The 14,816-nt window shown below is 38.9% G+C and overlaps 1 protein-coding gene across 4 annotated transcripts in view; it reads left to right on the forward strand.

The window, feature by feature from the left end:
• The window catches only part of EPHA6 (EPH receptor A6), a 388,929-nt gene that overhangs the window by 241,958 nt on the left and 132,155 nt on the right, over window positions 1-14,816 (forward strand). The gene's annotated exons all lie outside the window — the stretch shown is intronic.

Genomic DNA, 14,816 nt, shown 5'->3' on the forward strand with positions numbered 1-14,816 from the left:
ACTGCAGGATAGAGGCAGTGAACATCTAAGGTTTTATGAATTACATTCAGACTAATTGTGATATGCAAACTTTATTAAGTAATAAATCTCTCCACTTGAGGTTTTCCATCCATTCCCATCTTTACTGAATTAAATGGTTCCTGTTTTGATAGTGATGGTACTTAAGACAGTGCTGAGTTCTTAAACCAAGAAATTCATGTTAAGGAATATAACCCATACTTTAAAGAAATTAATGTCTCAGCCACTCGGAGGCTTATGAAAAAAGATCAATCCAGCGGTGCGTGAATTTCAGCGCCTACTTTGTGTGATTATAAAAATCCACAGGCAGTGCAGATGTCTCTTGGATAATCCACTCACAGATGGTCTGATATTTCAGCTTACCCCATTTTTGGTACCACTAACTCCTTGTAGATATTCCAGTAAGTTTCATTGCAGTGCTTCTCTGTGCAGGATCTTTTCCTCCTTTGCTGCTGCAAGTAGGCCCAGTCTCTTGAAGTGTCTTTGCTCCTGCATTTCCCTTCACTCAATGCATATCCTGCAGCCTTTGCTCATCTTCAAGATGGTACATGGATAACAAGTGGTCCAGAGAGGACTCTTCCCATTCCCGACCATCCCAGAGCAGTTTGCCCTCTGATGAGTCTGCCCCAGGCCAAAGACACGAAATCTATCTCCCCCAGAGAGTCAGCCAAATGCATGTACCTGTTGTTAAGAAATTCCCACATTTCTCTGGCTTATCTGCCTGGCAGATTCCCTTCTGGCAGACTGGCTGGCTGTCCAAAGGGCAGATGTGCAGTGTTGGGGTGACTGCCTGGCTATGGGGGTAGCACCCAGTGCCTCAGCCTGCACATGAGCTGAAGAATTCCTTGGTGCATGGTCCATAGGATCATGTGGGAGCACGCTGCATTTTAGGTTTACTTGTGCATTTCAGTCCTGTGACTTCAGACATGGTCAGCACTTTCCAGTTTGTGATAAACTGTCCCCTCCTCACAAAGCAGTTGTTGAATACGTGCAGGTGGACTCAGTCATGAATGACTGCAGTGAGACTGAGATACAGCAGAGGTGCCACCGAGGGTACAGATCCACTACAATATGCAAGGTGCAAGCAGTTTCTCCATGCACGTGCAGCAGATTCACTGAGAAGACTCCAGGCTTCTCACCACCATGCATATACACAGAGAGATGAAAACACACCAGAAAGAAAGGACTAAGACTCTTCATCAGGCTACTAAGTACAAAACCAGGCAGCAACCCTGCTCTCCTCTTACATTAATTTTCTGTTCCTGTTGATTATACAAAAGAGCAGCTGTATTGGATCACACCGTTGGTTCATCTGGCTTCACATCCTCTCTAGCAGTAGCCAAAAACTGAACATTACAGCTGAGTGAGAGAACAGAAGAAGTTTACAAGATGCATTTCCTGAGTATTCACTGGCTTCTGAATAGTTGTACTTTGGGGACATCCTTGCCCAGTAGCAGTTTAACAATTTATTATTAAATACGCGTTAAAAAAAGAATCTGTGGCATCCCTTTGAAAGGAATTCAGCAGCTTAATTTCACATTTTATTAAGAATCCCATCCTTTTGACTTCACTTGCCATGCCTAGCTTTTGTGCTGCAAGAAGAAAGGATCACACCTTGTGTTCTTCATATCATTCCTGCTTCAACCTTTCATTGCATCCTCCTTTTCAGACTGGAAAGCCCACATCTTTTCTTGAGTTACCTATATGTAAGCCATTCCACATCTTTAATTTAATAATTACTGTAGCTATTCCCTGTTCTAACATGCCATTTTTGAGGTGACAGAAGCAAAATTACACAGTGTTCAAAATCTGTTTCAAATGTGCACATATGCCGTGGCAGCATGAAGGTCTGGTGGGTTTTCTTTTCCTTTGTAATCCTTAACATTTCATTTAACCTTTTTTGGTTTATTACATTGGGTCACAGAGCTGGCATTTTCATAGATCTATTTATTAGCTATTTATTAGAACTCAGAAATCTTATTCCTGGGTGGAAATGGTCAGCTCAGAGCTCATTTTGCTTATGAAATTAGGGGTTCTTTTGCTGTGTGCATTAGTCTCCTCTGAATTTCATCTGCCATTTAATTATCCAGTCAGCTGATCTCATGAAGCCCCTCCACAGTTCTCCACAGTTAGTCCTCCCTTTTTACTACCCTGATTAAGTTTAGCAGACTTTGTCATCTCACCAGATCATTCATGAGCATCTCAAACAGCACAGGATAAGCAAAATGTACAGCAGGAGGCTCCTGGTAACCTTGTTCCACTGTAAACAAAAAGCATATGTAGAATATGGACATATTTTTCAGACACTGAGAACAGTCTACATATGACCCTGGAAACAGAATTATGAGAGCTGAATATTTCAATTATGTATTTATACTAACAATTGTGTCTTACAAATTATTATTCTGAATCATAAACCTGCTAGAAATCATTCTTAAAGAGATGAACTTTTCTTCATTATTTCCTCAACGCATATAAGCATCGAAATATGTCAGCTGTTGTCTTCCTTGCTAATTCCAATTACTCGAGAGTGCTAATAAATGTCTTCCTATCAGCTATTCTGTCTTACTTTCGTATTCAGGATTGTGTGCTGACTTAAAATGTCAGGTAATAGTGACTATTGTTATCTTGGAACCTGAGGCTCCATGCTCACGTTTCTACCTATTTTAAAAGAAAGCAAATAATACTGAACTTGGAAATATAGCAGGACTATACCTGAATACCTGATGGGAGGTTCAGATGCAAAAGATTGCATTAGGAAGTGTTTAATGCCTCATTTTAAATATTTTACATGGTGATATCAAAGTTTATAGAATGGAGTAGGGTTAGAGTGATTGTTATTTTAAAAACAAAACCATTAGGGTGATTTTGTGAGCGTAGATTAAAGATGAGACATTTCACTGGTTGAGGAAAGAGAACTCAGTGTCTTTCCAGAGTAGGCACTGAGAAGAGATGCAGAGCATGGACTAGACAGGCTGAGGTCGTAACATTTTTTAAGATGTGCCATCTTACAAACTTCAGAAGAAATAGAATTTCTACGTTTCTTCTGTTAAGTGGGCTTTTATTGTGTTCTCTAAGGTCTTGTTTCACTGTTTGAAAAGGTAATGGTGCAGGGGATTTTTGGAGGACAGGAAAGTCTGACTAGTCTGTCTCCAGGCAAGCAGCATTAAAAAACAAAATCCCATACAGCTCCTGAGGGTACCTCTCTGAGCCTGAGTTACTTGTGGGGCACCAAAAAGGGGTGGGGTGTTCAGTAACTTCAGACATCTCAGCTGCATTCTGTGCATCTCCATCTGGACATGAAATCTGTCCACACTATTTTTGCAGGGTCCTGATCGTCCTAACTTTAGGTGTTCCCATGGAATTAGATCCCTAAAGTAACTGAGAGTAGATGGTGAAAATTTAATGGGACCTGACCAGCAAATGGAGACTGATAATAAACACTGACAAACTCAAAGAGTTCAAAGAGTTTAAAGAGTTCTTGTCAGCCAGAGCCAATGAATTAATTATTAAGATGGCCTTTCTTCCTCAAGACTTTATGCATTCAGTTAACGTGGAATTTTTTGGAAGGACATTCCAGGGGAAGATCACCTTGTATAACATAACCAGTTGCAAACCCAGTCACAATATACCTGACCAACCATGTCATGAGTAGTTAAGTCAACACTACAAATACTTTGTGATCATGATTGTTAATGAAATACAGAAAATTCTGATTTATTGCAGAGTTAGCATGATGGCTCAGCAAATTCATTATATTGATGCAGGATTGTCAAAATAATAACCAGTATATTTTAGGAAGAAAAGTTGCAACATGCAAATGGTCCTTTTGTTTCCAGTAATTATTTTCCACAAATTTATTGGCACAGAATTAATCTGTGCAAGCAAAATAGTATTTTTTAGAAAGCTATTACAAAGTTATCCTGTATTACTTATTTTGTTGGTATTTTTAAACTTTCTTTTTGACCACATTTTACTGACCCTTATTTTCTGAACAGTACATATAAAGAGCTAGAACATCTGGAATTGACACATTTGAGTGTGTCAGGACCCTTTCATAGCCGTGGGAGGTTAGTGTCCTCTAGATGGCATTCAAGGAATTGCTGCATGTGTGGACCATTTTTTTTCCTGTATCCAAGATTTCTTTAATAGCTGCTGGTTTTTGGTGTTTTGGGGTCTTTTTGGCCAGGTTTCACCATATGTTTGAGTACAGAGGGATTTGAGATGATTGTCTGCTATAGAAATTTTTAGATGAAGGTCACAGAAACAGAGATCACTGCCGAGTTCTGAGACATGGGTCTGAATTAGCAGGCCTTACTGTTTGGTTTTGTTTGTGAGCCAAAGAAGTTTAAATACCCTGTGTGGACACACTGATTTCTCAGACTTCCCAAACTACAGACTCAAAATCGAATCACAAAACAAAGTGTGCTATTGGGCAAGGAGAATTACTTAAAACATCTAAGGAGGATTCAAAGAAGGAAGATTTTCTTCATGATAAAAATAAAAGAGGCTGAGCAAAATTTTGCTCCTGAGATCATTATTTTCTGAGCTATTCCAATGTAGCAATATTGCTTGTAAGCAGTAGTGCAATACCAATGTCTAACCCTGGTGCTTAACGTGAGCTATCGAACTGAAAGTTGTCTAAATTCTCAAGTTCTAATTTTGTGCATGCTCTGGTTTCCTCTGTTTTTGACAATGTTGACGATCTTGGACAAGGAACATAACTCTAAAGTATCGTTTTGAGGATCGGGCGCTTAAAAGTTAGACCCCGAAGCACTCAGCTGCACATCACTAATGTACTGTGTGGATATGAGCCATTAGTTCTTACAAGCAACTACCAGAGCTACAGAGATGGGTGTTTTCTCTCTGTAAAATTTCTGTAGTCCAGAAGACTCTTCAGGGACAGATGAAAGCTCCTTCCAGAAGGAAGCTGTATGTAGCCAACTTGCCTTTGCACTGAGCTAAACAGAAGGCTCTGTAACCAGATAGTATTTCTGAATTTCAGAAGGCTCATCTAGTCCATTTTTTTTTCTCTGGCAATAAGCTATGGGGGACACTGATGGAAGAAGATCAGGAAGATATCAAATAATGCCTCTTCGTATGTGGTCTTGCAGTTCCCAGCAGCATTCAGTAGCATCTTAGTTAATAAGGCATGTTTTCTGTTTCTTGCCTCGGTGCCTGTCAACTCCCTAACTTTTTAGAGGCCACAAAATTTTTATGGTCTTTTTTAGAAAACAACCAGTGCAAACTCTGCATGTGTCAGTAGGTCCCCTAGACTTCATCCCTTGGACAAGAAGAGGTTGTGTAGGACAGCAGTGCTCAGCTTTCCTCCTCAAACCTTCCTGCCTTCCTTTTTTCTGTAGGAAGCATATTTGTTGTGGTGCCGGAGATAGGAGATGAAAAATAGACCTGGAAAAAGAACTCCAAGGGCAGAGCTCAGCACACAGAATGTTGAAGAACACAAAACCTCATAGAGTGTCAAGAAAAAGAATAGAAATACCAAAGGGGCGTAAGGGAAGAGTTCTGAGAATTCAATATCTCTTGCTAGGAGGGCATTCATTGGATAATTAATTTTTTTGAAAGAAAAGACAGGCTCCTTAAGCTAAGTGATGTACTGGCCTGGAACTGTGGATGTTCAGGTTTCTTCCTCACATGAATCTCTGTCAGGAGATTGCCTCTCCATTAGCATGGATATGTATAGTAAATATTAAACCACAAGCTGCAGGGCATGAGCTAACATGCAGCAAATAGTTGAAGAGGCTTCCCTTTTGAAAGGTTATTCCATAATTGCCCAGGCTTCCAAAAACCTTGCTTTGAAACATATTTTACTGCCTATCATATGATCTAATTTTTAGGCTACTCTTCTTTCTTGGTGTTTTAATTTTTATACAAGTCAGAAAGATGAAAACTCTTTAGATCTCAATGGTTTTTCAACTCTGCTGAGTTTTGTCTGTGTGAATAAAAGCAACTCAGTCTTCTTGAAAGAGGGAAACACACCAAAAACCCATTAATTTTTCAAATTCATTTAATATTAGTGTGACATGCTTTCAGGATATGAGCACAGTAGTCCAGACAGAGCCACTGGCCTCTTCTGAACCTCAGGTTTTAGACATAACACAAGTTAAAGGCTGGCGCCTCTTTGCTTTTAGAGTTGATTTGCCCTGATGCCTTCAGGTGTATTGCTTCTATCCATCACCTTGAGAGCCTGCCCTCAGACTCAGAGGTGTGTCACCATCCCCAATGAGCTAACTAAAAGAACACATGAATGATTTTTCCCTACATAGCATTGATATTTTGTCCATGTTTTTTTGATAACTTAACCATGCTACTTCATGTGGAAGTATTGTATAGATACACCCAACTAAAAAAAGGAAAAAAGAAAAAAATATTTATTTAGGATGTTGACATATCTAAAATTACTCTTGCATTGCTCTGGAGGTCACCTTTAAAGAAGATCCATGGCTGATTTTGCAATGAGCTTCTGTGCTGATGGTAGTGAGGCATGTATTGAATGCTGTGGCTAAAACCAGGGCATACATTTGATCGACCAGCACCCAAAGCAAGTTCAGCATCGCATCTTCTAACTACAGAGGCATTTAAGACAACTTGCCAAAACTAATCCCCAGGTTTTTAACTTATTTGAGTCAATTCAGATTCTACCCTACTTGACTAGAAATTGAACACCTAGCCTGCATTTGGCAGCAGTAGTGCTCTGCAGTGATTCCCGTGCATCAAGTACAAACCATTGACTTCCTGGCCTCCTAGAAGTGTTTCTTGTCTGTATGCCAGAGTTTAAAAGGGACTGCTTTTCTGTGCATAGGTTTCCACATTAAAGATTTAAAAGATACTTGACCCTCAATAAAACAGAGCTAGACTACACCTTTGGAATCTTTTTAGCATTTACGAAGTATATAATAAGTTACATAATTTTGTTTGTAATATCACTCTGGGAATTAATTTATGAGGGCATATTTATTTAGCATCAGTGTGATTTATAGAATGCTTTGTCAAAATCAACATTTTTGGGGAAATTGTTTGAAGATGTACATTTGAAGTCAGTATCAGATGTGTCTTCGTGCACTTACACACATTCACTCAAAATGTTGAAGTACAGTAGCTCTGACATTCTCTGCACATGCCAAGAAACACAGCTTTTACAGAAGGTTCACAGAAGATGTTCACATAAAATATTCATGATATTCTTGCTAAAAGAAAAACCTCTTTCAGACCTGTAAAGTACTGTTTGACAGAAAATTACTTCTACAATCTGATCTAGCTTCGTATTTTGATATAAACAAGAGCAGGAAAGATTTGCTGAAATGAGTGTACATTTTATGTTTGCCTTTGTTACATCGAAGGATGAGTCGCAATTAATGGAGTGAAAAGATTGCAGATTTCCTAGTTCTTTTTAACCTGCTTATTTCATTTTCAAACTTCTGAGATCAATTTAGCAGCAGGAAGTTCTGCAGAGCAATTTGGTTGCAGTTGACCCTGGAGGGGTTGTTGCTGAATGAGACTTAGTTACAGCTCTGTTTCTATAATGACACCTTGCCACAATAAATGATGCCGCCTTAACCTCAAGCTGTATTTCCAATAAATTTATAGCAATACCCAAGTTACACCAGGAGGCTGAAAACAAAGTTCTCTGAAGAAATGTGTCACCACAGGTTGTCCCCACATCACAAGGCACCTAGCAGTGCTGGCATGATATTTTTAACTTACATAACACACAGGCTGGAACACATCTTTCTTCACACTGATTAACATCATTATAGTAGCAATCTGAGTCTGCTGATAAACCAATTTCTCCTGCCTCCTTCTCTTTTAACACAGGTTTCCTTAAAAAGGAAACCCCATAAGCCACTCTGCCTTCTCTTTTAGAGGAATTCCTGCATGTCAGGAATGGTACCCCAGGAAAACATACACACCATTTTCAAACATGCCACCAGCCGACAGTCAGTAGCTCACAACAGTGTCTGAGGCAGGAGGAGCAGTGAACAGCACAACACAGAACATTTGAGGTTGTGAAAGCAGAAAATCTATGTTAAGGACATAGTGTTCTTTTACTTCTCCTGTGGGTACCACAACAGGGTTTATACTTGGCATAAGGAGTGGTAGGAAGGGAATTGACTTACCCGGGATGGCCTCTTGCACCCTTCCCTGGTTTTTGCTCCAGAACAGCATAGCCAGAAGAAGCCAATGAAGAGAAGGGCTTTTTTTCCCCCCACTTGCCACATTTCTACTGTGCCATTCAGCCACATAAGTTGTTGCCACCTGTTGTGAGCTGATGTACCAGTCCCACACAACCTCAGTTTTGTCTTCTGCCGAACAAGGAGAGGGCAGCTCTGGTTTGCAGAGAACTGTTCCCTCAGGAATCCCAGTCTTTAGGTCTTTAAGTCACTCATTGCCTCCTGCTGCTCCAGCCATAAAAGGCAGTGGAAAGGAGCCAAGAACCTGTGTATTCTGATGCAAATCCCTTTGGTTGCCAGAGGCCTGTTGATTTGATATTATTTCCATTTATGTGACAGGCAACCTGGTTCAGTTTTGCTTTTTTTTTTTTTTTTGTTCGCATCTGATTCCTGGAATCACACCCTCCCACTATGCTTCTTTGAACTGAATTTATTGCACTTGCTTCAGACATACAGAGCATATAAAGTAACTCCTTAAACCACACATTTAGGTAAAGTATTTGTGTGATTTTTTTAAGTGATACTATTAAAAAAAAAAAAAACACAAAAAACAACAAACTTCTAACTAAAATATTCTGAATTGTTCATTGTGTTATAAATTATGTCTGATATCTCACAATGCTTTATACCTTTGAGGGTTTTGCACATATCCTTCCGCAGAGAGTGCAGAACAGCCACACAGTTTGACTGACAGCTGATAAGGCTTTATTTGATATTGTTGTTTTAAGTATCTTCTCCTAAAATCCACTTTGAAGAATCAGAAGCTGAGTAGGTCCTGTAAGAAGTAAAGATTTAGTAGCGCTTCTGTCTGAAGCTCGAAAAATGGAGAATGGCAGCACATTCTGTAAATGAAAGAAAATCTGTAGTGTTGCAAAATCGTGTGGATGAATAATTACTGTCTCCTTACATAAGATCAACAACAGATGAAAGAGAAATTAAGCAGCAAGGAAGAAGGAATTGCATTATGGAACAGAAAAAAAAAAAAAAAAGCTATGTTGAATCTACATTTACCCTGGAGGAAATTTGGGGGTTGTGTCTATCATGACCTTTAGCCCACAGCTCTGTAGCAGAATCCAGTTTTTGACAAGGGTATTTGGTTCAGCTGGCTTCCATCCGCCATTTCTGAGCAAGCAGAGGAAATCTGTGAGGGGAAAGACTTTAAGATGGAGGGAGAGATGGTAATTATAACTTGCTGGAGGCCTATTTTCAGTAAATGAAGTGCTTCAAAAGAAGCACAGTGCTCTGCTGTCTTTTGAGTGCAAACCTTTAGGGAGCTAGTGTAATAAAATGAAGTAAAAACCACTTTTATTTATTCCAAACTTGTTAATTTGCTAGCTGTAATGCTTTGTCAGGGAATCACCATGCTCAACTTTGAACTCCAAGGTTAGTGCCACTAATAGTATCCCCTCCAAACATTGTAACTGTGAGTTACTACTGAAATGATTAGGAAGATAAGAGACTCTATTATGGGAAGAATCAAATATCTTATCTAGTCACTGTAGTAATTGAAAGCAAGCTTGTGTGGTAAGGAAACAAATTCTTACTGAATTCAGTATAAACCTGAAGATGTTTCATCCATGTGAACATCTTTAATACACAGAGATGGGTTATGAACTATTTTTTTTTTAATAAAAGTTTATTATCTGTTCATATTTCTGTGATCTTGTTTCCCATATCAACTTGTGCTTAGGTTTTAGTCTTTTATATTCACACACTTACACTTCTAACAGGAAAGTGCTCATGTATTGCAAATAATGGAACTTATTGACTTCACATTTTACGTTAAGATAGCTCAGTCAAAAGATTAAAGAAAATCTCTGGAGTACAACCAGAAGAGAATATAAACAGAGGTCTCCTGGATCCCTATCACATCCCTTCTTCATAAGAGAGTCTTTCTTCCCTTAGCCTACAAAGATAGCAACAGGAAGATGAACGAACGAACACAAAAGAAAGGAAGGATGAACTGCATCTCTGCTGGAGGATTAACACCCGTATTGCAGGAGTAAAGACTGCTCTGGATGATAGACAGCACAACTACATCCTTTAGATGACTGACCATGTGTGTCACCCATGGCATTAGTAATGCAGGATGAAGGCTTCAGGCCTCTTAACTTCCCTGGAAAATCCTTGGTAAATAGCTCAAATGGGTAGAATACTGGAGGCACTATCATTGATCAGGAAATGTTGTTTCATTACTTCAGTTCTGTTACTGGAGTAAAATGTCTTCTCTGAGAACATCTTTTTACTGCTTATTACCTTTCTAATAGTCTTTCTAGAATCAGAAGTAAAATCAATACTTTCCTTACTGTGCCCTGAAATAACTTTTTTTTTTTTAAATGTGGCACTGTGAATAAAACCTCAGTGATCTCGGTGCTCTTTTTATTGATATTTATAATATAAAATCATACTCAGTGTCCAATAGTATAGGAATTCTAATATAGTTAGAGAACCTAGGCTGGTGAAACACTGTAAAATTACAGTAGCATTTTCTGGTATAGAAAAAGTGCAGATAGTGTTTTTACCATCTGGAAAAACACTTCAGATTTGGACCTTGATACACCTCTATTCTGTTTCATTAATTTCCTAGCATTTTTGTATAATGGACTTGGAATTATTAGATAACTATAACTTCTATAGTGTTAAGCATCGTTTACTGTTGGTTTAATTTGTGCCATTAACCTGTGATTGAAGCTTGAAGAAGCCCTTTTAATGAACAGGAAAACAGTTTTCTTTTGTTTTCTGACCCAACACAGTCAACGTAAATTGGTCATTATAGCATTAATATCTCTTCCAACCTCAACTGTCCTTCTCTCACTGAAAGAACTTGTTCCCCAGTAGGAGGAATGCAGGCTCCCTGCAGGATGTTAATGCAGGTTTCCTCCTCTGTGGGGTGAAACTAGGAGGGATTAGTGAGTTTCCAAAGAGAAGCAAGGTTTTTGAGTAGGGTTTAGTCAGTATTTCCCCATAACTGTAGTTGAGAAGTGACTGAGGTAGGAGAGAAGGAAGAGGCAGGGAGAAGGGTGGATTCCTCCTCTAAAGGGAAACCTGCACTCAGAAAACACATGATAAAGCCCTGTATTTTGGTGAGTGTGGTCTCTCCTGTACCTTGGAGCAGGCAGAGATCTCAAGAAAAGAATAACATTTAATGGTGTGATTCACGTTATTGTTGGTAATGGCAGAGGTATAGAAACAACAAACTGAATTAAACATGTTATCCCAAATTTATTACCTTATTTACATATTGAGACCCCCAGTATCTTACATATGGAGACCCACAGCCTTGTCATGAGGGTGGTGTCCAAAGGAGTGAGGTTGCACACTTCCCCCCAGCATCTGTACAATTCAGATCCCACTTTCACTCTCTCCTTTCCGAATTTGTATCTGCTGGCACTTCATTTGTTTTGGGCAAAACAGATACAACTCAAGGGGAAGAAAGGACAAAACTGGTGCAGCTGTTCTTGGTTTTTTGGATGGTAACTTCTTTTGACAAGAAAGTGACTGTTCATACCTGCTACTGCCCTTACTGTCAGCCAGGGAGAGGCAATTGAGCTGTCATGTTTTCTCTTCACTAAAGAAATAAGATTTGAAATGAGATACCAAGGGGTGAAATAACTGTGTACAGACAGCAATCTGACCATTGGGTCAGAGGCTTCCTCACCATGAATGGGCATCCTATAAAAGCTGTTCAGTCCTGGAAACAGGAGACATTTCTTTGCCTACTTTCAGAGCTGTGAAACCACAAACAGCACAATTAGAAAATGCACTAAAGGAAAATAGCTTCAGAAACCCTACAGATCAACTATTCTGAAATCAGACAGTTACAGATAATGGAAGTCAGCTGCAGAAAAAGAGAAAGTTTCTAGGGAAAAGACACTGTGATCCAGTCATTGTTCAAAATAGACATTTTCTCCCCTGTATGTAGCACATGAGAAAGAACGGATTCTGAAAAAGAGAAGCCAAAGGAATTCAGAATAAAATCAGCTCACTCTGAATTAAAGAATGAACTTCCATTATTCAATAAAAATTTGTAAAGACTAAGAAGCTTATCAGACTAAATTAAATGAGATCAGCACATTGTAGATGACTCATTGTAATTCAAGAAATTTATAACAGTGTAGAAGAAAACAGATGGTGCAAAGAATCCTCAGTACAAAACACAGATCCAGCGCTGAGCTCAAGAGCCAGAAACCACCCTTCAGCCTAGGACCAGTGGCAAGAAAATGCTGCCATTAAAGTGATTAAAACCCATGCTGCTTTTCTAAGCATTTCTTTTTTCAAATGGTTTCATTGGGCAACCAAATGAGAGCTCTCCTGCAGCTACTGGGTTTGAAACAACTAATTAAAAGAACTTCCCATTGATTCATCATAGGGACATTAGAGCAGTCTTTAGGAATGGGAAAATAGGATTTACCTATCTTACAATCTTCTGGTTAAAAAGAGCTTTAACAATAAGTGGATAGGATCTTTAAGATCTAATTGACTTCTTCTCTAGTGAGCAACAGTTATAAGGAGCTGAAATTTCTCCACAGAAATTAGTTCTCTTTAGTAGCACTTCACAACAAAAGAAATAGAAACTCAGCTAGCTGTGCTTTTAATTACATGGTTTTATTTGTCTGTTTCTTCCTACAATAAATTTCTGACTGGAATCCTATCTGGCAAAAACAGGATCATCCTTCTACACATACAGGAAATGGTCAATGGTGACTCCTCTGGGTCTTTTTATTAAAAGGTACACTTTTTTTTTTTTTTTTTACCTAACACAAATACACGTCTCATATTCACAGTTTTATGTGCACATCTCTGCATTTTGATTTAGAGGATTCAGTGCTGGCCCAGCGCTACTGATGTGATGTGAGCCTTGCTGTATGGGCTTGTTGGTTTCAAGTGCAGGTCAGGCACAGCTGGTTTAGGAGAGATCTAAAATAATTTTATTCCATTAATTTTCTACTGAGTTGTTTCCCAGGAAGACAACTGGGATTATTTCATGTACTGAAGTTTTGAGAGAATCTTGCAGTGCACCATGACTGTGCTTTGACATGCACTTCCTCAAATGGAAGAATTACTGCGTTGAGCTCAGGCTGAAAACATGCATGAATTGCTGTATAAATTTGGAAGTCAGAACACAAAATCCCCATCCTGCAGTACATATGGAAAGCTTATAAAGGTTAGGCCATAGTTTGAAGACATGTTTTATCAGCAGTCTATATTTTATAAACCTAAAAGAGCCAAGAATATAATTTTATCTACAGCTTAATCTGATGTTTTCTGTCATCAATCGTAATAATTTTGCAAGGATTGGGTTGTCTGACCAGCAAACTCCCAAATGCAGTGGAATGAAGCCGCAGTGTGCTGGGAAGGTGGCCCAGCTGATGTCTATCACCTCTAAGCAGGCACACAGGGGGTACCAGATGTATCTGAGAAGTTGCTGTAGCTCCCTCAGACCCACCTGTAAATCACAGCTCAATGCCAGTGTATGACTCCAAATTACAAATAGTAAAACAATTTATATGAGCAGTGCCCTCCTAGGCCCTTGATCAGTGTGTAGCAATTACAAATCCATGTTTGCTAGCTCCTGTTTTCCTTTAAACAAGCCTGACTGAATCTTGCTTGGAGAAGCTGATTGTACCCCAGAGAAATATTACGAGAGCTCAACTTCACCCTCAGTTTCAAGAGTAAAAATTTCATTTTAGCTGAGGGAGTAGTTATACATACCCCGGGATAACATTTTGGTTCAAATCCTGTGAATGCTTTTTATTTATTAGTTTGTGTTTTACTCTGTTCAGTTATTTCTATTATGCTGTTTAAGGACTTCCTGAAAACCAGGTTAATCCTTTATTCTGCATAGAATTCTTTTTTTTTCTCTGATACCCTTGCGTCTGACCTCTGGTTAAAATGGCAGAAGTGTAGAAGATTCCTGTGTAAGCTCTTACACTTTGGTAGGGGTTTTTCTTCTGGTGTTATGTGTTGAGTTGGGGTTATTTTCACATCAGAGAGGACCAAATTACTATCCCACAGAACAGTAACCCAAAGGGAAGATTGACAGGGGTTGGAAGTTAATTTTCTCTCTGAGATAAGTGCATTCTTACAGAGAAAGATATGCACATCTCTGTGTAGAGTTTCCCTTTTTTCAAAGGCAAACACACGGTTTTGTTTTCTTCAGTGTTTGTTTGCATTTTAGAATTTATTTGTTGTTTTCATTTCTTAAACTTCCTGAAATATTTACAGGAAAGAAAACAAAGGCGTGAAATTTTGTGACTAGAAGCAGATTCTCTTTTCATTTTTTCATTTTCCTAGGGAGGCTCTTGCATTCAAAAGACAAAAACAGAAGTCAGAAAAATATGTTATTTTTAGGAGACAACTCCATGGAAACTTGGAAGAAGTTAAGTAAGGCTCAGAGTAGAGAGAAATGGGGAAGGTGTGTAATAAACCGATATTTTTTAGTGGAAAGACAAATAGTGAAATCTGTGAACCACTTATGGTAGCTGGATTGTTGATCTTACTCAGTTGTGTTCAAGACTGTTGAGCAATATGACTGGGTTTGCTGTAACATTTGGGAAAGCTGCGCATCAATACTATTAAAACATTAGTGTCTGGAGAATATTTTTACAT

This window comes from Corvus moneduloides, chromosome 2 (assembly GCF_009650955.1).
Source record: "Corvus moneduloides isolate bCorMon1 chromosome 2, bCorMon1.pri, whole genome shotgun sequence".
Lineage (NCBI taxonomy): Eukaryota > Metazoa > Chordata > Aves > Passeriformes > Corvidae > Corvus > Corvus moneduloides.